The sequence below is a fragment of the Anomaloglossus baeobatrachus genome, chromosome 5 (genome assembly GCF_048569485.1).
Source record: "Anomaloglossus baeobatrachus isolate aAnoBae1 chromosome 5, aAnoBae1.hap1, whole genome shotgun sequence".
Lineage (NCBI taxonomy): Eukaryota > Metazoa > Chordata > Amphibia > Anura > Aromobatidae > Anomaloglossus > Anomaloglossus baeobatrachus.
The window spans coordinates 117,816,386-117,841,957 of record NC_134357.1 but is presented as its reverse complement, the minus strand read 5'-3'; the positions used below and the strand labels follow the sequence as shown (position 1 = coordinate 117,841,957).

At 42.9% G+C, this 25,572-nt stretch overlaps 1 protein-coding gene across 1 annotated transcript in view; it reads left to right on the top strand.

Moving 5' to 3' along the window:
• The first annotated feature begins 203 nt into the window (after positions 1-203).
• LOC142310945 (uncharacterized) overlaps positions 204-25,572 on the top strand; it is a 144,078-nt gene continuing 118,709 nt past the window's right edge. The window contains exon 1 of the mRNA XM_075348799.1: positions 204-338. The gene's annotated coding sequence lies outside the window, so the exon portion shown is untranslated. The remainder of the gene's footprint in view (positions 339-25,572) is intronic.

Genomic DNA, 25,572 nt, shown 5'->3' with positions numbered 1-25,572 from the left:
TACATACAATATATAACAATTAATTAAGAATTTATTAAAACAAAATTGCAAGTAATCACAGAATTAATCTAACTATCATCTTAACCTAATTATTTTAATTTCTTTCTTTATTAGTCTTGTTTCTTATTTTTCTCAATCATTTTGATATTGTTATCCTCTAATAGAACAATCTTGAATTTCCTGCCAGGATAATGGGCTCTTCAGGCTATTGAGCAAGGCCTCGTTGATATTTCTATGAGAGTATCAAAACCCATTGCTGTTTGGCAGAAATGCAGCACTGTCTTTGATGATGGATACAAGCTTTGATCTGCTGCCTTGCACAATCCTTCAAGAAGCAGGTATTTCTCTTGCACATATTTTACAGCCATTTGCACATGAATTTGCCAAGCTTGGTTATATTGCAATTTGGAAATAACAGAAAAGAACATAAATACGATATCTTCTTCCTAGTCATCCTCTACCCCAGAGGTAATAGCTTATTGGTATATTCATTTACATTTTCTCAGTACATTCCTTTAGTTTTGCGGTAAACATTGACTAAAGCGGGCTTTACACACTGCGATATCGCCCGAATTTTGTCGTTGGGGTCACGGTTTTGGTGACGCACTTCCGCAATCCTTAGCGATATAGCTGTGTGTAACAGCGTTCAGCGATGTAAAATCGTCGCAAAAGCGTGATTTATCGCTAATCGGCTACACGGGTCCTAATTCCCAAAAATCGTTACTTCAGCAGTAACGAGGTTGTTCCTCGTTCATGCGGCATCACACATCGCTGCGTGTGACGCCGCAGGAGCGAGGAACGTCTCCCTACCTGCCTCCCGGCCGCTATGCGGAAGGAAGGAGGTGGGCGGGATGTTACGTCCCGCTCATCTCCGCCCCTCCGCTGTGATTGGGCGGCGGTTCAGTGACGTCGCTGTGACGCCGCACGAACCGCCCCCTTAGAAAGGAGGCGGTTCGCCGGTCACAGCGACGTCGCCGGACAGGTAAGTATGTGTGACGGCTCTGGGCGATGTTGTGCGGCACGGGCAGCGATATGCCCATGTCGCGCAACAGATGGGGGCGGGTACGCACACTAGCGATATCGGGACCGATATCGCAGTGTGTAAAGTAGCCTATAGACAAACTAGGGCCAGACATATTGAAAGATGTAGACCGCAGGTGTAAATAAGTGTATGAGGAAGCCCAATCATCCACCTTCCTGCAAAAAGGTGATAGCAAAGATTAAAGGGGTTGTTCAGCGGTGACCTGCCATAAGTAGACTAACCGGTTGTGAACTAGGACTAATAACTTGTGTTTCCTGAGAATTTCTGCTACTGGGCCAGATACTTTGGGCATTAGTGACATCAAAGGCCTTTGGCAGTGGCTTCTTTAGCTATCTTCAATGCTTTACTGATGTGAATCTGCAAGGTTATAGGGCAGCAATGATTGTTTAAGGAGGACCAACTATTTCTCCTGACGTCTTATTTTATAATTAATTGCATAACTCATGAATAGAGATGAGCGAACCTGAACTGTAAAGGTCGGGGGTTCGTTCCAAACAGTGGGTGTCTGGGGCTGAACACGGTCTTTAAAAAAAAAAGTCAGTGTCCGAGTTTGGGTGCTGTTTATATACTAACCACTTGATCGAGTATCAGGGTGCTCAGTGCTCGGCCCCGTGGAAATTACCTGCAGTCTGAATGGCTCTCACTGAGCAACATTTTCGAATGCTGTGTGTAAAAAAAACTAAAAAAACCCCCTCTGCCTCCCCCAGAAGTGTTCTGTTTATGGCTGACTGTGTGTGGGCAAAGAGACAAACTGTTCAATCATTGACTCCATTATACTCGTTACTCGAGTTGAGACCGTTAGTTCGGGTCCCCATTGACTTATATGGAGTTCAAGGTCGGGGAACAAGTTCAGGTCAAGTGTGAGTCCCAAAACGAAATTTTAGTGTTTGGACGCACCCAGCGAACCTGAACTTCCACGGGTTCACTCCTCTCTACTCATGAAATAATAATACTTGGCATTGTGCTGTTCCTCTGTTATGCCTCCTAGAAACCCATGAATGAATTGAGAACTGTGTTACCATATGCCAATCATCACTGACAGTATCAGATTGAGTGCGGAGATAGAATGACACCAATCAGTCGTCAGTTTATTCATAAACAGATACATTTTATGACCTCTTGAGAAACATTTGGAAAAAAATAAATAGGAAAGGCAACTGTATTGAAACCATCAGCTTTATACTGTTTGAGCTTTGTGTATATACGTTGAATTGTACTATTTAGGGGGGTGACAATAGAAGTGCTGAAAAATGCACCAATCAATCTAAGGCCAGCACTCTTAACAGAACTATTCATTATCTGAAACGTTGAAGCTGATCTGTCTCCAGATTTCACAATACAAACTACATCAATTATTAAAAAGATCTCTTACACCTGATGAAGCTGGTGTGCATACTGTGCAAATCCGTGTTAGGATTGTATTTTCTTGATAATGAGATTTTATGAATCTAGCTAAAGTCATTCTGACCTGGATTTTCAAAGTAAGTACATCAGTTTGATCAGGTTTAAGAGATCTATCTAATAATGCTTAGTTTGTGAAATCTGATGGCTGATCCTCTTTATAGTGTGCTTGAGTAACATTTTTTTTAATACTCGTTTACAAAGTAGGCTGGCACTACATGGCGACTTTGGCCATGACACCTGTCCTGCAACCAAAGTTCACTAGGTATCACTGCTACATTGCAGTGCAATACAAGTGAATGGCATCGCATTGCAACCCCAGGAGTACTGCGACCAGGGCAAGCAAGCCACAAGAAGTCAAAATGGCTGTCGTAATAATTTTGTGATTACTGACAAATGTACTTACGAGATTTGGGTACTTTAACCGCTTAGATGCATTGGTCATTAGCATGTGTCAGCTAAGTTGTTTGACAGAGCGGCATATTCACAATGCAATTCAAAATAAAATTTAAACAAATGCAAAACAAATTACTTTTTCACATTAAGTGCCTAAAATTGCCTGAATAATATATCTATTGAGAGTGCTGGTTTATTAATGCTCCACATAATTGGGATCCGCACATTTGTACAAATCCTGGTTAAACAAATCTTACTTTATTTAACTTGTAAGGTAAGCACTGTAAGAACATAGCTATATAGCTATACAGTATATTTGAGAAAATTGCTGTTTTTTATTCATCGCCCCTCCCCCGCCAAAGTAACAAAAAAAAGCAAAAAAATATCAAGTATACCCTAAAATGCTCCGAAAGAATACATCAACTTATCCTGCAAATAATGACCTTTTATGCAGCTCTTTTTAGGTAAACTTACCCCCCAACCGTGTTTCTCCAAGAATAAGACCTCCTCCAAAAACAAGCCCTAGTGCTTTTTTTGGGGAGGCAAAAAAAATATAAGACAGTGTCTTATTTTTGGAAAGACACGGTATCTGCTGCGGTGAAACTGTCACTCAAAAAGCTGACGAATTTTTAAACTTTACTTTCTTGGATTTGAAAGCCTAAATATCCGAGCTGACCACTAATGGTATGTTTTCATATATTTTTATTAATTAAAATAAGGTTAACAAAATAACATATCAAATCCACACAATCAAGATATTATCATGCGTAGCATACCATTATTTGAATACATGTGGGGATCTATTGCATGAATAGAACTTTTCATCTGGGGGGGATATGTATAGGAAAAGAGAAAGGAGAGGAGAGGGGGAGGTAAACAATTACTTTATTGGGGATGAAAAAGGGGAGGAGGGTGGAGACAAGGAAAAACAAGGTGAAGAGGGAGTGGGTAAAAGGAAGAACAATGAACGTAAACAAATAACCATGTTAACAGGGTTCCATTCTAGGAATATAAGCATATTGTCAAGAAAGCATGACTGAAGGTTTTAACAAAAGGATTCATATTATAAAAAAGGTTTTTAAGTAGTTATAAATATTTATTTATGTAATACCTTGTATAAAAATATTCCAGTGATCCCATCTTCGGTAATAGGAGGCAAAGGCATTGTTAATGGTAGCAAAGTACTTCTCGAAGTTGTTGTGAAGAGAAGTAGTCTCTATGACCTCAGAGATAGTGGGCACCGCAGGTTTCTTCCAATTAGAAGCTATAAGATTTCTAGTAACTAGAAATAAATGAGTTAGGATTGGTTTATATATAGGGTCACATTTTTCCAAATTAAGTGAAAGCAGGGCCATTTGGGGAGTTACCTGAATTGTGGAGTTAGTAATCTGATTAATCAGACTAGAAATATTTTCCCAGAGACTCTTCAATCTGGGACAACTCCAGAAAATGTGAAGTAGAGTACCTCTCTCATCGCAATCCCTCCAACATAAAGGGGAGACCACTAATGGTATGTAGAGAATCAGACTCATAGTGCCAGTATAACACTAGTTTTAGGTTATATACGAAAATCCCGGTGATTGGTTCCCTTTAAGGCCTTTTTGGTTTTAGGGGAAATTATCATATGTAAACTTTAATAGCTAACATCTCCACAACAGCCATGAAAAAAAACAACCTTTTATTCAAATCTTAAAGTGTTCAGTTTAGTATGTAAAAAAGTGGTAAAAGGTCCTCTTTGAAGGGGTTGACCAGTGAAAACAAACTGCCACCTATCGCCAATCAAGTAATAACTAGTGATGGGCGAATAGTAACTATCTGTTTTTGGATTATTCGTAACGAATCCCAAAGTCCTATTACAGTAGTCATCACGAATAACAAACCTAATGCAAGTCAATCTGGAACCCAAGTTTTTTTTTAGGGAGTCTTAAAAAAATATGCTCGAGTTCTCCATTGACTTGCATTAGTTTTGTTATTTGCGACGAATACTGGGTTGGGATCCATTACGAATAATCCAAACCTGAATAGTTACTATTCACCCATCACTAGTGACAACCTGTTGATTGGTGGGTATTTGACTGCTGGGACCCTCGCCGATTGGTAGAACAGGGAACTTTTATCCCTAGTAGAATGGAATGGCAGTGCAGAAGGTCGACCCATTAATTACCAATTGGGCTGCTGAGTGTTGTGCTTGACTTTTTCCTGCACCTCATAGAGCATGATGGCGCAGCAGTTGAGCACCAATCTGTTTTTTCCATTCTGTAAATGGAAAAGCAGGATTGATGCCCAATGGAAAATTCCACGATGGGATTAATTAAAAATTCCATTTTCTGCTTATTGCTCAAGGTTCAAGCACTCAGACCTTTACCGATCCATAAGTTATCACCTCTCCTATGGATTAGTGATAACATATTTTAACCAAGCAACTCCTTTAACCTGCCAAATTGGTCATCTCGGACAGCAGGCTTTGGGTATAGAAGGGTCAGGCATCGCCTCTCCTACTGAAATTTAAGGCCGCTTTACACGCTGCAATCTTGCTAGCAAGATCGCTAGCCTGCGTACCCGCCCCCATCGTTTGTGCGTCACAGGCAAATCGCTGCTCGTGGTGCACAAAATCGCACAGACCCGTCACACTACTTACCTGCCTAGCGACGTCGCTGTGACCGGCGAACCGCCTCCTTTCTAAGGGGGCGGTTCGTTCAGCATCACAGTGACGTCACTAAGTGGCCGCCCAATAGCAGAAGGGGGGCGGAGATGAGCGGCATGAACATCCCGCCCACCTCCTTCCTTCCTCATTGCCGGTGGCCACAGGTAAGGAGATGTTCGTCGTTCCTGCGGTGTCACACATAGCGATGTGTGCTGCCGCAGGAACGAGGAACAACATCGTACCTGCAAAAGCAACGATAATTGGTAATGGACCCCTATGTCACCGATTAGCGATTTTGAACATTTTTGTGACGATTCAAAATCGCTCATAGGTGTCACACACAACGACATCGCTAACGCGGCCGGATGTGCGTCACAAATTCCGTGACCCCAACGATATCACTTTAGCGATGTCGTAGCGTGTAAAGTGGCCTTTACACACACATTTGACTGACCATTTTGGCCTATAGCTATCTACAGTTTTTCAGAGGGATGAGCTTATACGCTCATTTTAATGGTTGACAGGTTGTATAATTTTACGACTCAGGCAAACAATTACTGCACATTCATTCATATTTAGGGTACAGTTTGTTGCTTTTCATTTTTTGCTTTAAAATAATTTTGCAATTCAAAAAATGTAGTACCAGTTTTTGTTTTTTCTGTAATATTTTACAATACTAATAGTGAAACCAGCTACATATGCAGATATAATACATAATTAGGTTCTTCCACCAAACCTGAAAGTATTGAACGTATTTTCATATGACTGATTTCCGTTTCCTTTTGAAGCCTCTGAAAGGACATTGTATTCCTGACCTCATACATTTTCTTTGCCTGGAATCACTGCTTCCTATGGAAGTCAGTCACAATATAGACAATAATGGCATTTCCTAGCATTTCCTTCTGAAGTCTTGATCATGCAGTTGGTACTCATCAAGAAAGTATTGTTAAGCTAATTATTGTTTAGTTTATGTTTATACATTTCCATTTTATAATATTAGGAACTAGTATTTTCATAAATCTTTTAGGATTTAGGCTATGTGCTCACTGAGCGTTTTTCGCTGCGTTTTTGAGCTCAAAACTGCATGACTTTCCTTCCCCAGCAAAATCTATGTTTTCATTTTTGCTGTCCACACACAGCTTTTTTTTTAGCTGTGTTTTTGAGCTAAAAAAAATGGACATGTCAATTCTTTCCTGCGTTTTACTGCTGCCAAAACAGCCAACATATTACCTCTCACATCCAAACAGTAAAAATGATTTTTTTGTTGAATAACTGTAAAGTGCGGGGTTATAATTTCCCCTCAAAACATAGTCTATGGCGTTTTCTGAGTCAAATGATGTGTAAAATGCTGTGATTGTAAATACGACAGTGCAAATTCCTTTAACGGACATACACACATACATACATATACATACACATACACATACAGACATACATACACTCAGCTTTATATATTAGATGTATCAATCAGCATTATAGAATTATGCAACATACTATTTTTTATTGACATTTTGACAGTTTTTCGCTATATTAAGGCCTAAGACAGACGGCATGAAAATATATAATATAATAATATAATATAATCTAGCTAAAGTCATTCTGACCTGGGTTTTCAAAGTAAGTACATCAGTTTGATCAGGTTTAAGAGATCTATCTAATAATGCTTAGTTTGTGAAATCTGATGGCTGATCCTCTTTATAGTGTGCTTGAGTAATAATTTTTTTAATACTCGTTTACAAAGTAGGCTGGCACTACATGGCGACTTTGACCATGAGACCTGTCCTGCAACCAAAGTTCACTAGGTATCACTGCTACATTGCAGTGCAATACAAGTGAATGGCATCACATTGCAACCCCAGGAGTACTGCGCCCAGGGCAAGCAAGCCACAAGAAGTCAAAATGCGTCAGTTTTTTACACCCTTGCAATGCAACCACATAACAATGACACCTAATGAACTATGGTTGCAAAACAGGTGTCAAGGCAAAAGTCATGATGTATCCCCAGACTTATTGTCACTCCCAAGATACAGTTTTAGGGTACCGTCACACTTTAGCAACGCTCCAGCGATCCCACCAGTGATCTGACCTGGTCAGGATCACTGGTGCGTCGCTAAATGGTCACTGGTGAGCTGTCAATCAGGCAGATCTCACCAGCGACCAGTGACCAGCCCCAGCCAGCGGCGACGCGTGGAAGCGATGCTGCGCTTAGTAACTAAGGTCAATTTGGGGTAACCAAGCGCTTGGTTACCCGATATTTACCTTGGTTACCAGCGCACAACGCTTAGCGCTGGCTCCCTGCACTCCTAGCCAGAGTACACATCGGGTTAATAAGCAAACTGCTTTGCTTATTTACCCGATGTGTACTCCAACTACTTGTGCAGGGAGCAGGGAGCCGGCACTGACAGCCTGAGAGCAGCGGACGCAAGTAACCAAGGTAAATATCGGGTAACCAAGCAAAGGGCTTCGCTTGGTTACCCGATATTTACCTTGGTTACAGCTTACTGCAGGCTGCCAGATGCCGACTGCACATTCAGTTCGTTGCTCTCTCGCTGTCAAACACAGCGATGTGTGCTTCACAGCGGGAGAGCAACGTCCAAAAAATGAACTAGCACTGTATGTAACGAGCAGCGATCTCACAGCAGGGGCCAGATCGCTGCTCAGTGTCACACACAGCGAGATCACTGATGAGGTCACTGGTGCGTCACAAAAACCTGATGACTCAGCAGTGATCTCGCTAGCGATCTCGCTATGTGAGAAGTAGCCCTTACAGTAGTTTAATATCAACAACCTTTTCCCAATTCTATGAATACAATGGAAGAGTCACACCAATTTGAACACTTTTGTTATTTTAAAGGGAACTTGTCACATGGAAAAATGCTATTAAGCTGTAGATATGATGTTAATCTGGAGGTTAATGGCATTCTAAGAATATACCACACAGGTAGTAAATCTTAGGAATTCAGTTGCCAGCAAACCATGAAAAAAATCCTATTAAAATTCTCTTTATTTAGTCAACTCACTAAAAAATCTGTCAGTACAGTCACATAAAATAGCCACTAAAAGGTGGATAAATGGTGAGATAGGGACAAGTGCGCCAAATATCGATGTTCCGGGATGATATTACTTAGGCAGGGGTGGGCTAATGCTCTCCCTCTGGCTTCTCCCTACCTACCAGCGGAGTGTAAACACCCTAATACTTGGTTCCCCCTGCTCCTCGGCGGGTGTCCCTTACTGTCCCTCAAATCCACAATACACTACCCCCATCACCATAAATCGTGTAAGTGAAATGTGCAGGTCATGTAGTTGTCAAAAACACTGCATTCTGAGGTCAATGAAATAACATTCAAAAATAGATATTTGGATGTCTATTATCCCCACTGGAAAAAATTCCTAATACATATAACTCCTATTAGGAGGGAACATTTATCAATCCCAGCGAGTCATATATCCCATTAGTAATGCTATATACACATAAATTCATAACCTGCAATGCCTCAATGTCTGCACTTATATAAATAATACAAAAATAGTACTTATCCCATCCCAACGCGTTTCTCCCTCAGGGTATCTGGGGGTTCATCAGGAGATGTTCTTATATTTTTTCCGGCCACACAGTGGGAGTCCGGGTATTATGACTGGTGGAGTCACAGGAGACCTCACAGGAGATCCTCTCTCATGGATGGTGTCAGGGATAATGCCTCACCATGCCGTATACCACCTCACTTAAATAACCTCTTTCAGCCCCATACTGTACACGCCTCAGGAAGTTCACCCGTCCATGTACTTTTTTAACGTTCGCGCCAATTCGCGTGAGCTTTTTCCTGAGGCGGGCCTGCCTGACGTCACACGGGAAATCAATGTTACCCATAAGACCACGTTCAAAATCCCGGACTTCGGATGTCATACCGGAAGTTACATCATGTGGAGCGCACACTGCATTCCACAATGAAAATTCCTCCATATCAACCCGGAAGTAACATTCCGTGGAGCAGTCACTGCATTCCACTAAAGATATATCAGCGATCAGCTCGCATTATTAATCACTCACACTGGGTGAATGCAGGGGGCCACAAAGGGAATCTTATAAGGCTATTAATAGTAATAAACAATAATAATACTGGCAATATGATTTAATCACCACACAATGACAATGCTCGTCCTATCAGGACAATAAGCTGAAAAAGCATTCCTGCCCATACCAATTTACAAATAATACTTTAGTTGTATATATGAAGGAAATGTCCCTAACACCACCGAATATCCTCTTAAGGAGAATGTTCTTAAGACTATATAAAACTAGTGAAATTAAGCTGTTCATTAATCCCGTCTGGGCTCATACTTCACAAGAGATAAATCCACCTAGTCTCCCTCTGGAGAATTAGTCTATTCCAGTCGCCTAACCTTTCGTGTTTCTGGACAGTTTCAACTACCTTGAATAGGACACTTTTGGTGTCCCCATTATGTTGTTGGACTACATGTCGGGCTAACGTTGTATCCCTTTTGTGTAGGATGTCCCCAATATGCTCACCTATGCTCACTCTTAGCTCTCTCTTAGTCTTGCCAACATAGTTTTTTGGACATTGGCAGGTGCATATATATACTACACCAGCAGTCCTACAATTTGCAAAATCCCGATTAGCAAACGTTCTCCCTGTCACAGCACTTGTAAAGGTTTTTGAGGGGTCAAGAAATCTACAGAAGCTACAGGACCCGCACCTGAATGTCCCAATTGGTCTCCTATCAAGCCATGTCACCACAGGTTTAGGTAATTCAAAATGGCTGTGGACCAAATGATCCCGTATTGACCTTCCCTTCCTAAAGGTGACCGAAGGTTTTGTAGTTAATGTATCCGTTAAATCTGGATCCGCCCGTATGTTCCAATGCTGCCTCAATATGTCCATGATTCTGTCTGCCTGATCATCATAGCTACCAATCAATCTAGTCAGGCCATCCGTATAAATGTTCTTGCGAGGTACAATTAGTTCCATCCTATTTCTCCCTTTAGCAAAATTGTAGGCCTTGTTGATCACCCCCATCGGGTATCCCCTATCTCTGAACCTACATCTGAGATTATTGGATTGTGCTTGAAAGTCTCCCAAGCTTGAACAGTTCCTTCGTAATTGAAGGAACTGTCCCTTAGGAATCCCTCTCTTCAAGCTTGTTGGGTGACAGCTAGTGTCCAGATAGCCATCCAGATTTTTCTTAATGTACAAATCCAAAAAGGAAATCCTATCACCCCCTATCTCGGAGGTAAATCTCAGATTCAGATTATTATTGTTAAGATGTTCCACAAACGACCTGAATGATTGTTGATCACCAGACCACAGGACGAGGATGTCATCAATGTATCGCCCCCAGAATAAAATCCTGGGGGTCCAGATGACATCCTCGTCCTTGAAAACAACTGTGTCCTCCCACCAACCCAGGAGCAAATTAGCATAAGTGGGAGCACAAGGGCTCCCCATTGCTGTGCCCCTGAGTTGGTGGTAAAACTTCCTGTTAAACAGGAAGTAGTTGTGTCCAAGAACAAAGTTCTATAATTTTACGATGAAAGTATTATGAGGCCCCTGATGACTCCCCCTACTCTTTAGAAAGTACTGCCTCAATACCCCTGTCGTGAGGGATACTGCTGTACAGGGCTTCCACATCTATTGATGTCAAGATGGTGCCCTGTTCCACATGAATTCCTTCCAGTTTCCCAATTAGATCAGCAGTATCCCTAATGTATGATGGCAACGATGTCACAAACGGGCGTAGAAGTTTGTCCAAATATACACTAACATTTTGACACAGTGCCTCCATACCAGAAACTATTGGGTGACCTTTTAATGGAACAGTGCCTTTATGTATCTTTGGAAGTGAATAGAACGTTGCTATTCTCAGATATTTCAGATACATAAAGTCTAATTCACTCTTAGAGATTAGCAAATCATCCAATGCATGTGTCAGGATCTCCAACAATTCACTTGCATAGTCCTTTGTGGGATCCCACTTCAATATCTCGTACGTCTCAGAGTCATGGAGAATAGAGTAACACAGACCCTTATACTGTTCTATATCAAGAATAACTGTGTTCCCTCCTTTATCGGAGGGCTTGATTATAATATTTCTGGTTTTTTCCAAAGATAATAATGCTTCCCTCTCCAAAGGCCCCAGATTGGCCTCACAGCAACTCTTTTTTGGATTTATTATACTGATCTCAGCCGAGACCAATTTAGCAAAAATATCAATGTTACTGTATTCTCCAGGTGGTGGTAATCGCAGGCTCTTAGGTCTCAATTCTGAAAAAGGACCCTCCCCTATTTCACGATCACTCTCTTCTGCAAGTCCAGCCAAAACCCTCACATCACCAAGGGATTCCAGAGGAATACCTAATTGTTGACATTTTAGTCTATCATTGGTTACAAAGTGTTTTCTCCATTTAAGTTTTCTTAGGAATAAATTAATATCCTTGATCCATAAAAATGGATCGCATCGTGTGGTCAGGACGAATGTCAAACCTGCAGCAAGTACATTTTCTTCATCAACAGATAAAGTATATGAAGACAAATTGATGATCCGCTGTCGTTCCTCATCAGATCCTGTCCCTAATGTTTTTTCTGTACTCCCACTAGCCGTGTACGTAATTGGTATGACATTCCATCCATCCCCTCTAAAAAAGACGCCGGGGCAGAGGAGGTAGCTGAGGATGAGGATGGGGTAGACAATTCCCCTGAAGATACTCCAGACTGCGGAAATCTTTGACCCCTCCTTCTTTCCTCCCATTTCTTATTTTTATTCCTCCTAAAATGACCCCTTCCTCTGTTGGTTCTTTGACCTCCCTCTCTTTGCCGATACTCAGTATCAGAGGTGTCTGCGTCCGAAGAGGAAGGATCACCTGTATTCTCATGCAGCTCCAAGGCAGGATAGGCTTTATTATCTTTAAAATCAGCCAAATCTCGTACGTAATGTCTATGTTTCCTTTCCTTGAGCTCCTGTTGGTATTTTTCTACTGTTGATTTTAATGTAGTCTCCTTATTAATGAATTCAGGGTCTGATTTATTCAATTTGGGCCTCAAGTCTTTTAGATGATTCCTCTAGGGTCACTTTTTCTTCCTCTAAGAGGATTGTCATAAAGTGGATCGATGACGCTATTGATTCTCTACGCCACTTCTCTAATAGTAGTTGTGTCCTAGACCTAGGTGCAGGTGTGAGTGGTATCCTCAGACCCCTTGGAACAATACTATTTTTTATGTAGTGTTCCAGGGATTACAGGTTTAATGGCATTCTAAACCTGCCCGGTGCCGGCACATTAAACACTGATGGGAGGAAAACATCACCAACCGACATGGCGGTGTCGGGATCTGTTCAGACTACAAATTCTGACACTTTACGTGATAATTTCTCTGATGTCTGTAATCAGCGCAGGTATCAACCAATATACTGCTAATTTAAAGGCAGGCTAGCAACTGTTAATCTCTGCTGGTCTACTTGTTAGGCTCTACCAGAACTTGTGATACTAGAAGACTAGCACATCTTTTCCCTTACTATACATGCTGCCTAGATCCTTCCATTTATACCAGCTATAATTTATCTGATCTGGTCTGGTGAGGTGTTGTGATCCAGACTAACTATTGGTTGTAGTACTTGTTGCTGTGTGCAGCTGTGGAGTTAACCCTTGTTGTCTTTTGTTGCTACCTTTCTGCTCCTACTTTTCTCATGAGTCTCTCATTGTTGGTTTCTGTGTGTTTGCAGTGTTTTAGAGTTTTGGTTTTCCCCTGTATGTCTTTATGTGCATAACCATCTCACTCCTGCCTCTACCTTCCCTGGTGTGAGGGGGGGATTAGATTAGTTCTGGTTAGGAGCATAGCCAGGCATGAAACTCAGGCATCTCCACTGTTAGGGGTAAATCTGAGGTTAGGTATAACCTAGGGACTCCTAGCTTGACGGACAGCATAGGAACCCTTGTCTTCTGATTTCCTACAGTCACATTGTGACATGCGGGTTCAGCCACTGCTCTGTATATGGAGAGCGATGGCTATAACTGCCCTCTACACTGACTGAGTGGCTGTCAGTTAGTGCAGGAGGTGGGGTTACAGCCGCCACTCTCCATGTACAGAGTGGTGACTGAACCCGCGCTGGCGCCCCCATGACTGAAGCTTGAACGCTGCCAGGGGCTTTACAGTTCATTTCCTTCCTAGCAGCGAGGTAATGTGCAGGCGCCAGGCAGGTACAGAATGCTATTAATCTGCAGACTAACCCCATGTATGAAGGTTAATAGCATTTTTCCAAGTGACAGGTTCCTATCTCCTGGGCCGTGGAGGAAGTAAAAAAGTCTAAAGACATTACAGCATGGGATCACATATTCTTTCTATGAGGAAAACTATTTTTTAAAAACAGGCAGGGAAATGTTTTACCTAAAAAAAACAGAATCAGGATCACATGCTGTGCTGTTGGTATATTCGCTTTTGCATCCTGCCCTGCCCAGGAGCTGTGGTGTGATCAGACCATGTCCCTGTATACAGTAGTCAGACACGGCCATTACACAGTACATAGCAGGGACACATATGTATTATTATCTCAGAACAGGAACATTTTTTAAACACATCTAATTGTGGAAATTATTATAATTCCAAGATCTATTGATTAAAATAAACTTTGAAATTAAAGGGATTTTCCTATGAACAAAGTTAAGTCCACATAGAGCAGTTAGGTGTTGCAACAATGTTAATACGAATAAAAAAAAAGTTGTTTTTTTCACCAAAGTTGCATATTTATACGTTCATCATAAAATCACCTTAGATATTGTGATATTGATCAGATAGACTAAAGGAGGATATGCTAATTGGAGAAATTCTGATTGTCTTACAAGAATTAGGCCCTGTGTGCACTGGAAAACGGAATTTTCTTAAGAAAATTCCACAGGGTCTGAAAGATTACCGCACCCGTGGTAAAAAACCGAGGCAAACTGCACCCGAAGACTGCATGCGGTTTGCCGTGGTTTGCTGCGGTTTTACCACAGTATTGCCGCGGTATTGCCGCAGTATTTTTACCGCGGTTTTGCTGCGGGTTGCTACATGTGGTTTAATGCACTCAATGCAATAAAGAACATTGAAAAAAAAAAGTATTTTCCTTCTGAGATAGATAGTAGATAGATAAATAGATAAATAGACAGATAGAAGAATAGATAGGGGTACTTGGCACGTTGCGACATCGCTACTGTGATGTCGTCGGGGTCAAATCGAAAGTGACGCAGATCCGGCGACGGTAACGACGTCGCCACGTGTAAAGCCTAGAAGCACAGATAAATGATCACAAAAGCGTCGAAAATCGGTGATCTGTGTAGTGTCGGTCATTTCCATAATTTCGCTGCAGCGACAGGTACGATGTTGGTCCTCGTTCCTGCAGCAGCACACATCGCTGTGTATGAAGCCGCAGGAGTGAGGAACATCTCCTTACCTGCGTCCCGCCTGCAATGAGGAAGGAAAAAGGTGGGCGGGATGTTTATGTCCCGCTCATCTCCGCCCCTCCGCTTCTATTGGCCGCCTGCCGTGTGACGTCGCACGACCCGCCCCCTTAGGAAGGAGGCGGGTCGCCGGCCAGAGCGACATCGCAGGGCAGGTGTGTGTGAAGCTGCCATAGCGATAATGTTCACTACGGCAGCTATCACAAGATATCGCATGTGCTGCATTGTGCAAAGTACCCATAGATAGATAAATCAATCAACAATCGACACGCTGCATTTCTCCCGGCGGTAGTTTGTTCACATTACCGACCGTGAGAAATGACCTGTAATTACCTCTCTGCAGGCTCGTTGCGAGGCTGCATTTTGTACAGTGTCAGTCGCAGCTGGATGCAAGCGACGTGGTATCTCGGTGGATTACGCCGGAGCTGTGTTTGGGAGGTTAATAAAGTGGTGAAAGAGGGGCTTTTTTGTGTTTTATTTAAAATAAAGGATTTTTCGGTGTGTGTGCTTAATCACTTTACTTACAGGTTAATCATGAAAGCTATATGGAGATAAGGTATGCACACCAGTGACTATGCAAGGGGAATACATGTAATAGCAGAAACTGCTGTGTGAATACTGACATGAAAAATTCACTAGCTATATGTAAGAATGAAATGTGAAAAATGGAACCTGCATTACTGCCATGAACATATGAACAAAGAGAAATTTAGCTACTGAATTGATCAATGCAATAGAGCCCCAACACTACGCCAAAGAATTTCTCTACGTTGGGGTCCCTAGCTTGTGTGTGTCCTCTCATGCAGTTAAAAAACTTACCGTGTATGGGAAGCTGAGACTCAGGCTATATATACGTATCATGTGGATTGGCAATAGGTGTGAGTGGGGTGGGTTCACAAACGAAAAACTACTAACAGGTTTATTTAGGTTTTTTGCACCCAGTTCAGACTTAGAATGGAGTTCCAAACGTTATTCCTTATTTTTTAATCATGAAAAGTGTCTCATAGACGCTGCCATGATTAAGCTGTGACTTAGTGGCGGCGATGTGCTGCCATTAACTCATTATTACCACGATTGCCACCGCATCACGGCAACAGGAACAGCCGGCACACTCCGGGACTGCCGCATAATGGATGCGACAGTCCCGGGGCAACTGCGGGCTGATATGCTCGGCTGCGGGAGGGGGGGTCATTAACCCTGGCCCTCGCCCTCCACAGCCTGAGAATACCGGGCCGCCGCTGTGTGTTTACCTTGGCTGGACGGTAAAAATACGGCGGAGCCCACGTTTTTTATTTTTATATGTCCGTTTGATTTCTAGGTGTATTCTATATGTCTGTGTCTGTGTGTGCGAGCGATATGTGTGTGTTCTTTGTCTGTGTCTGTGATGTGTGTGTGTTTACTCTGCTCCGCTTCCTCTTCCTGTCATAATGACTTCACTTTCCTGCAAACCGCAGGGCAGTGAACATTATGTCCCGAATACCGCAGGGAATAACGCAGGAAAACGCAATGAACCGCACAGAATTTGCTACCTGTGTTATTCCCTGCAAGATTTCATGATTACATTACAGTCAATGGAGTGAAATCCCGCAGCTATCTGTGGAAAAGAAGTGACATGCAATTGTTTTTGCTGCGGGAATCCCGCAGCAAAACATGCAGCTGTCAAAATCCGCATAGTGTGCACAGCATTTTTTTTTCCCATAGGATTTGCTGGTGAATCACTACAGAGATGTTATGAACATAACATTCAGCGAAACATGCAGCAAAACCACAGGAAATCCGCGGCAAAAAACGGCAAGTGCACACAGGGCCTTAGTGTAGGATTCCTAATATGCTGTTTGTGTTGAATTTACTTGGCCTGACTACTATTCACTGTGTTGTGCTGAGAATCTAATTTTTAGTACAAAGTGTAAGTGGAAAAATTGTACTAGGAGAAAAACAAAGATATCTAAGGCTGTGTGCCCACGTTGAGTTGTGTCCCTGAAGAAATTTCTGCAGCGATTTGAACAGCACATGTGCGCTTCAAATCGCTGCAGAAACACTGCGTAATGAATGCAGTGAAAAAGCCAATTTCATGCGCTCTGGATACAGCCCCCACCATAGACAAAGCGGGACCTGCATCCAAACGGCACGGAATAAGTGACATGTTGCTTTTTAGAATGCAGCGATTTGTACAATCTTCATAGATTGTGCTGGGGACGCAGGTCGCATGCAGTTACGCTGCAGTGCAAAACTGCATGCAAATACGCAACGTGGGCACATAGCCTAACACCGATTTCATTCATGTGAAAAACTAATCAGGGAATATTCAACAAGTCCATGTTAATAGACGAGTAAAACTTCTTGTTTATTGATGTCATCATCCCCCAAGGTTCAGTACTTGTACCCCTGCTGTTCTCCATCTACACCTTCGGCCTGGGACAGCTCATAGAGAGTGTTATGGCTTCCAGTATCATCTTTATGCTGTTGATACGCTGATCTACCTCTCTGGACCTGATATTATCCCCTTACTAACCAAAATCCCACAATGTCTGTCTGCTATGTCACCCTTCTTTTCTGCTCGATTTCTAAAATTGAACATGGATAACACAGAATTCATCATCTTTCCCCCAACTCACTCTACCACCCCACCTGACCTATCCATCAATGTTGATGGCTGCTCACTCTCCCCAGTTATCTGTGTTCGCTGCCTGGGGATAACCCTTGACTCTGCTCTCTCCTTCAAGCCACATATCCAAACCCTTTCCACCTCCTGCTGACTCCAACTCAAAAATATTTCCCAGATCTGTACATTCCATGACCAAGAATCTGCAAAAAACAAGTGCATGCCCTCATTATTTCATGGCTCGACTACTGTAACCTCCTGCTCTGTGGCCTCCCTTCTAACACTCTTGCACCTCTACAACCTATCCCAAATTCTGCTGCCCGACTAATCCTACTATACCCTCACTATTCCCAAGCCTTTTCTCTCTGCTAATCTCTACACTGGCTTCCCATTGCCCAAAGACTCTGTTTCAAAACACTAACCATGACATACATAGTCATCCACAACCTGTCTCCTCCATACATCTGTGACCTAGTCTCCCAGTGCTTACCTGCTCGCAAACTCCAATCCTCACAAGATCTCCTTCTCTACTCCTCTCATCTCCTCTTCCCACAATCACAACCAAGATTTCTCCCGCGTCTCCCCTATACTCTGGAACTCTCTACTACAACATATCAGACTTTTAACCACCGTGGAAAGCTTTAAAAGGTACCTGAAGACACACTTCTTCTCACAAGCCTACAATCTGTAATAACCCTTAGTCCACCATACCGCTGCCCAACCAGCTGTACCCTCACGTACTGTATCCTCACCTATCCCCTGTAGACTGTGAGCCCTCGCAAGCAGGGCCTTCTCCTTCTTTACCAGTCTGTTCCTTGTATTGTTCATGATTATTGTACTTGTCTATGTATGTGTCCCCCCCTTTTTCACATATAAAGCACCATGGAATGAATGGCAGTATAATAATAATAAATAATAATAACAATAAAATGGCCATTAGCCATTGTATTGTTTAGACAACGAGATGACAAGAAGAAACAGAATGTTATTCCATTTTAATGTTGTTTTATTACTTTTTTCATGCTTTCTTTTTGATTTCACATTCTGACTGGTGGTTCTCTGCTCCTGCAGTTGTATGTTCTCTTTTCAGCTCCTGAAACTGCAAGGACAATCTAAAATGTCATTGTGTGGGTCGGACAGACAATTTAAGATACTGGGTGGTCCACAAGCAGTTGCACTCTTAACTGCTTGGAAAATAAGCCATTAATTTTAAGCATTTTTCACTTAATATTTTTTTTTTTAGTATATTTGTTATTTTTTTCCGCTTTTAGAAGCCTATATTAGACCTGTAAAAACACAAAACCTACAAACACAACATGAAAATGCTGCAATGTAAATTCAGCCTAATACTTGACTCAATCACTTGTCTCAGCTCAATGTTTGGAAGTCTAGGAAATACTTAAAACACAAATATTTCAAGAGTTAATAAGTAGTAAGATATGAGACACACCTTATTTGATGGGAACTCAACTGTTAAGCATCCAGAACAAAAACGTATTTGATAAAGAAGGAAATTTGTGTTATTTTATCCAAACACAACTTTTCAAGTGGTATAGCTATAGGTGGTACAGAGGTAGCAGTCGCACCCTAGCCTGGTGTCTAACAAAACCCAAAAAGAGTTTTCCACAATCAGACACTAAATTCATAAATTGTAATCAATGCTACAGGTTTTACATTGTGGCTTACTTGTAAACAAAGTATCAGTGATTGTGAGGTGTACATACTATAAAAGCATGCCATGTAGCTGCTATTGAGACAAGGGAGACAGGGGCCACAACATATGGTCAACTTTAGTGATTGTTTGGATATTGTTATAAACTTAGAATACCATGACCCCGAATCACCAAGACTGGCAATTTTCTCACCGGTCTTGGTAACAGGGCATGGTAGAGTCACACTGTCCTAATTTATGAAGAGGACAGGGAGAGAAATGGGAGACAAGGGCCACAACATATGCATGACATTAGTGATTGTTTGGCTATTGTTATAATACTATGGCCCCAATTCACCAATACTGGCAATTTTCTGTCTTGTGTGAGAGGTCATTGTAGAGTCAGATGCTCCTAATTTGTGTAGAGGTGCACGCCTCTTTATCAATCTGGAGTGTCTGACGTCTTTCTGTTCACTTTGCCAGAAATCTTACTCCAGTCAGGGATTCGAGTGAGATTTCTGGTGTACAGCACACCACAGCTCGTCATGAATTAGACAAGCTATGGTGTCACACCCTCGCCGTGCCCCCATCCCACCCCAACTTCACCTATTTCCACAGAACTAGGAGAAACTGAAGTAAAAATGATTAAAGTCGAAAAATGTTGTGAATTTTCAAAGGTTTTCTGCCACATTTTGGGCCTATATGTTATGAATTTTGCCCAATAACATGGAGAGGATATACACAGGAAAACAAACCCTCCAATGGGGAGGGGGGAGGGGGCTTTTGATCTTTGAGGCTCAGTCTCTTTTACGACATTTAGTGTAAAAAAAATATACCCCTTGCACGCACACTAATAGCAACAGTATTGATACTTCATTCCATGATAAAATCTGCTTGTTTAAAAGTCTAAGGCGGGCTTTGCACACTATGACATCGCAGGTGCGATGTCGGTGGGGTCAAATTGAAAATTACGTACTTCCGGCATCACATGCGACATCGTAGTGTGTAAAGGCTCGATGATACGATTAACGAGCGCAAAAGCGTCGTAATCGTATCATCGGTGCAGCGTCGGCGTAATCCATGATTACGCTGACGCGACGGTCCGATGTTGTTCCTCGCTCCTGCGGCAGCACACATCGCTGTGTGTGAAGCCGCTGGAGCGAGGAACATCTCCTACCGGCGTCACTGCAGCTTCCGTAGGATATGCGGAAGGAAGGAGGTGGGCGGGATGTTTACATCCCACTCATCTCCGCCCCTCCGCTCCTATTGGCCGCCTGCCGTGTGACGTCGCAGTGATACCATACGACCCGCCCCCTTAATAAGGAGGCGGGTCGCCGGCCAGAGCGACGGTCGCAGGACGGGTGAGTCCATGTGAAGCTGCCGTAGTGATAATGTTCGCTACGGCAGCTATCACAAGGATATCGCAGTTGCGACGGGGGCGGGGACTATCGCGCTCGGCATCGCAGCATCGGCTTGCGATGTCGTAGTGTGCAAAGTGCCCCTTAGTCCATGGATGAAGTTTTATTATATTATATATGTTTTTATACATTATTATATAAAAAAATATATTGTTCATTAAAATAGAAAGATCCTCCATAAATACGAAAGGCCTCTGCATCTCTAGTTTTGCTATCTAAACTTCTGTCTTGAAAGGGATGACTTTACTGAAACAGAGACAAGGCATAACATATTTACTTCTTTCAAGTAAATTTGGGTATGACTAAAGGCCGCTTTACACGCTGCGATATCGGTACCGATATCGCTAGCGTGGGTACCCGTCCCCATCTGTTGTGCGACACGGGCAAATCGCTGCCCGTGCCACACAACATCGCCCTGACCCGTCACACTACTTACCTGCCCGGCGACGTCGCTGTGACCGGCGAACCACCTCCTTTCTAAGAGGGCGGTTCGTTCAGCGTCACAGCGACGTCACAGCTGCATCACTGAACCGCCGCCCAATAGAAGCGGAGGGGCGGAGATGAGCGGGACATACCCCACCTCCTTCCATAGCGGCCAGGAGGCAGGTAAGGGTAGGTTCCTGCAGTGTCACACCGAGCGATGTGTGCTGCCAAAGGAACGAGGAACAACCTCGTTACTGCTGCAGTAACGATTTTTGAGAATGGACCCCCATGTCACCGATGAGCGATTTTGCACGTTTTTGCAATGATGCAAAATCACTCATAGGTGTCACACGCAACGGCATCGCTAATGCGGCCGGATGTGCGTCACCAATTCCGTGACCCCAACGAGTTCGCATTAGCGATGTCGTAGCGTGTAAAGCCCCCTTTAGGTAAATCACAGATGGATTGTTCCTCTATTCCAGCTAAAATCTGACTAAATGGGGAAAGATATGGAAAAGTCCATATAATTACATTTTCCTTAACTTTCACAAGGTTCTGCTAAATAGTAAATATTTTTCCCTGGAAAATATGGATGTGATTAGTGTAAAATAAACTGTGTCACTATGATGTTATAGTTCTAGAAGTACAGTATGTCACAAAAGTGAGTACATCCCTCACATTTTTTTCTAAATATTTTATTAGATCTTCTTATTGGACAATAGCAAAGATATAACACTTTGATACAATGTACAGTAGTCAGTGTACGGCTTGTATAACAGGGTAAATTTGGTTCCCTCTAAATAACTCAATCCACAACCATTAATGTCAAAAGCGCTGGCAAAAAGTGAGTACACCCCTAAGCGAATATATGCAAATTGTGCCCTATTAGCCATTTTCCCTTGCTGGATTCATGTGACTCATTATTGTTACAAGGTCTCAGGTGTGAATAGGGAGCAGGTGTGTTACATTTGGTGTTATCGCTCAAACACACTCTCTCATACTAGTCAATGGAAGTTCAACATGGCTCCTCATGGCAAAGAATTCCCACAGAATCTGAAAAAAAAATTGTTGCTCTACATAAGGATGGCCGAGGCTATAATGAAGGTTGCCAACACCCTGAAACTGAGCTGCAGTATGGTGGCCAAGACCATACAGTGGTTTAACAATACAACTCAGAACAGGCCTCGCCATGGTCGACCGAAGAAGTTGAATGCTCATGCTCAGAGTGATATCCACAGGTTGTCTTTTCAAAATAGACGTTTGAGTGCTGCCAGCATTGTTGCAGAGGTTAAACTGGTGGGGGTCAGCCTGTCAGTGCCCAGGCCATATGTTGTACACAGCATCAAATTGGGCTGCATGACTGTCATCCCAGAAGCAAGCTTATTTTCAAAATAATTCACAAGAGAGCCTGCAAATAGTTTACTGAAGACAAGCAGACTGAGGATATGGATTACTGGAGCCATGTCCTGTGGTCTGATGAGACAAAGAAACTTATTTGGTTCAGATAGTGTCAAGTGTGTTTGGTAGCAACTGAGGACTACGACAACAAGTGTGCCTTGCCTACAATCAAGTATGATGGTGGAAGTGTCATGGTTTGGGGCTGCATGACTGCTGCCAGCTGTGGGGAGCTACATGGTCTCTAACATCCACCAGCGCCGCAATGTTGTCATGGAAGAGGATTCCAGTGGTTCCTGTGAAGTTCTATTGAACTCAATGCCCAGGAGAGTTAAGGCAGTGTTTAAAAATATTGGTAGCCGCACAATATATTGACAGAATTTGGCCATTTTCACTTAGAGGTGTACTCACTTTTGTTATCAGCGGTTTAGGCATTAATAACTATGTGTTGAGTTATTTAGAGGGCACATCAAATTTACACTGTTATACAAGCTGTACACTGACTACTCTATATTGTATCAAAGTGTCAGATCTTCAGTGTTGTTACTCACTTTTGTGATATACTGTATATAAAAGTATAGGATGTTAATTTTTTTATTCCAAGCATATAAATTAAACTTTATTGAACAATCAATATTGGAACTTGCACATGCCTGCTCATTTTCCACATACAGCAAGTATCACATAATTAGTGGAAGTCATAAAAATCTTGCCATTTGAGAGTATAGCATTAATGACTAGAGTTGAGCGCGGTTCGTGGTTCGTGGTTCTCCAGTTCGCGGCTCGAGTGATTTTGGGGCATGTTCTAGATCGAACTAGAACTCGAGCTTTTTGCAAAAGCTCGGTAGTTCTAGAAACGTTCGAGAACGGTTCTAGCAGCCAAAAAACAGCTAAATCATAGCTTGGTTTCTGCTGTAATAGTGTAAGTCACTCTGTGAATCAAACTATTATCACATTTCAGTGTATAGTGTGCGTGAACAGCGCCTTCAGATCACTGCTGTTTCTATAATGGCGATCGCCATTTTTTTTTTTTTTTTTTCTTGTCTTCCTTCCCTAAGCGCGCGCGTCTTGTGGGGCGGGCCAGCATGTCAGCCAATCCCAGACACACACACAGCTAAGTGGACTTTGAGCCAGAGAAGCAACGGCATGTGTGATAGGATCTGCATGTCACATGTCCCTGCATTATAAAACCGGACATTTTCTTCACGGACGCCATTATCTGCCTTCTGCGTCTTTGGTGTCAGACATCACTGTCGCAGCTCCGTCTTCCTGAGTCCTATAGCCGATACAGCTGTATGCGCTGCATACACAGCGTTAGACAGCTTAGGGAGAGCACTTTATAGCAGTCCTTTTAAGGGCTCCAACCGGCAGGGTCAGAGAGCCATAGGTGACAGGTCCTGCAAACAGCAACAGCGTCTGTGTAGCCCAGGTCAGGGATTTCCTACCTGCATTTCACCATTAGGAGGGAATAGAAAGGCAGTCTTCCATTCCTCTACCCAGAGCACCACAATCCTGCCACTGTACCCTCTTGTCCTCTGCACACTCCAACTGATAACTAAGCCATTATACTAGCAAACACTCAGTGTACCTAGTGGCATCCTATACGTGGCTATTGGACTTTGCTATAGTCCCACTAGTGCAAAGACATTTGCAGAGCGCGTCTGCCTGCATTGCACACTACAACTCATTCTAACCAAGCCATTATACTAGCAAACACTCAGTGTACCTAGTGGCATCCTATACGTGGCTATTGGACTTTGCTATAGTCCCACTAGTGCAAAGACATTTGCAGAGCGCGTCTGCCTGCGTTGCACACTACAACTCATTCTAACCAAGCCATTATACTAGCAAACACTCAGTGTACCTAGTGGCATCCTATACGTGGCTATTGGACTTTGCTATAGTCCCACTAGTGCAAAGACATTTGCAGAGCGCGTCTGCCTGCGTTGCACACTACAACTCATTCTAACCAAGCCATTATACTAGCAAACACTCAGTGTACCTAGTGGCATCCTATACGTGGCTATTGGACTTTGCTATAGTCCCACTAGTGCAAAGACATTTGCAGAGCGCGTCTGCCTGCGTTGCACACTACAACTCATTCTAACCAAGCCATTATACTAGCAAACACTCAGTGTACCTAGTGGCATCCTATACGTGGCTATTGGACTTTGCTATAGTCCCACTAGTGCAAAGACATTTGCAGAGCGCGTCTGCCTGCGTTGCACACTACAACTCATTCTAACCAAGCCATTATACTAGCAAACACTCAGTGTACCTAGTGGCATCCTATACGTGGCTATTGGACTTTGCTATAGTCCCACTAGTGCAAAGACATTTGCAGAGCGCGTCTGCCTGCGTTGCACACTACAACTCATTCTAACCAAGCCATTATACTAGCAAACACTCAGTGTACCTAGTGGCATCCTATACGTGGCTATTGGACTTTGCTATAGTCCCACTAGTGCAAAGACATTTGCAGAGCGCGTCTGCCTGCGTTGCACACTACAACTCATTCTAACCAAGCCATTATACTAGCAAACACTCAGTGTACCTAGTGGCATCCTATACGTGGCTATTGGACTTTGCTATAGTCCCACTAGTGCAAAGACATTTGCAGAGCGCGTCTGCCTGCGTTGCACACTACAACTCATTCTAACCAAGCCATTATACTAGCAAACACTCAGTGTACCTAGTGGCATCCTATACGTGGCTATTGGACTTTGCTATAGTCCCACTAGTGCAAAGACATTTGCAGAGCGCGTCTGCCTGCGTTGCACACTACAACTCATTCTAACCAAGCCATTATACTAGCAAACACTCAGTGTACCTAGTGGCATCCTATACGTGGCTATTGGACTTTGCTATAGTCCCACTAGTGCAAAGACATTTGCAGAGCGCGTCTGCCTGCGTTGCACACTACAACTCATTCTAACCAAGCCATTATACTAGCAAACACTCAGTGTACCTAGTGGCATCCTATACGTGGCTATTGGACTTTGCTATAGTCCCACTAGTGCAAAGACATTTGCAGAGCGCGTCTGCCTGCGTTGCACACTACAACTCATTCTAACCAAGCCATTATACTAGCAAACACTCAGTGTACCTAGTGGCATCCTATACGTGGCTATTGGACTTTGCTATAGTCCCACTAG